Genomic DNA, 294 nt, shown 5'->3' on the forward strand with positions numbered 1-294 from the left:
AATTCTCAAGCATATTTTGATTAAATTCTCTATATAAATACAGCAGCCTACAATTATGAACCACAGAGGCTACTGAAGCTTGAGAATTTGTTGCACTGAGAACCATTTTGCTATGTTTGTAAAAATTAAAATTTGTGGGTCTTCAAGTAAGTTTTTCTGCTACTTTTATTATGTAAATGTATAATTGTTAGTGATTTTCATTTATAGCAGAGTCCAACGGACATTATTGTGTCCAATATTATCTGTTTATGGTTTTAGAATCTGATGGGAGAAATAAAACCACATAAGAAAAAT

This window comes from Diorhabda sublineata, chromosome 6 (genome assembly GCF_026230105.1).
Source record: "Diorhabda sublineata isolate icDioSubl1.1 chromosome 6, icDioSubl1.1, whole genome shotgun sequence".
NCBI classification, from domain to species: domain Eukaryota; kingdom Metazoa; phylum Arthropoda; class Insecta; order Coleoptera; family Chrysomelidae; genus Diorhabda; species Diorhabda sublineata.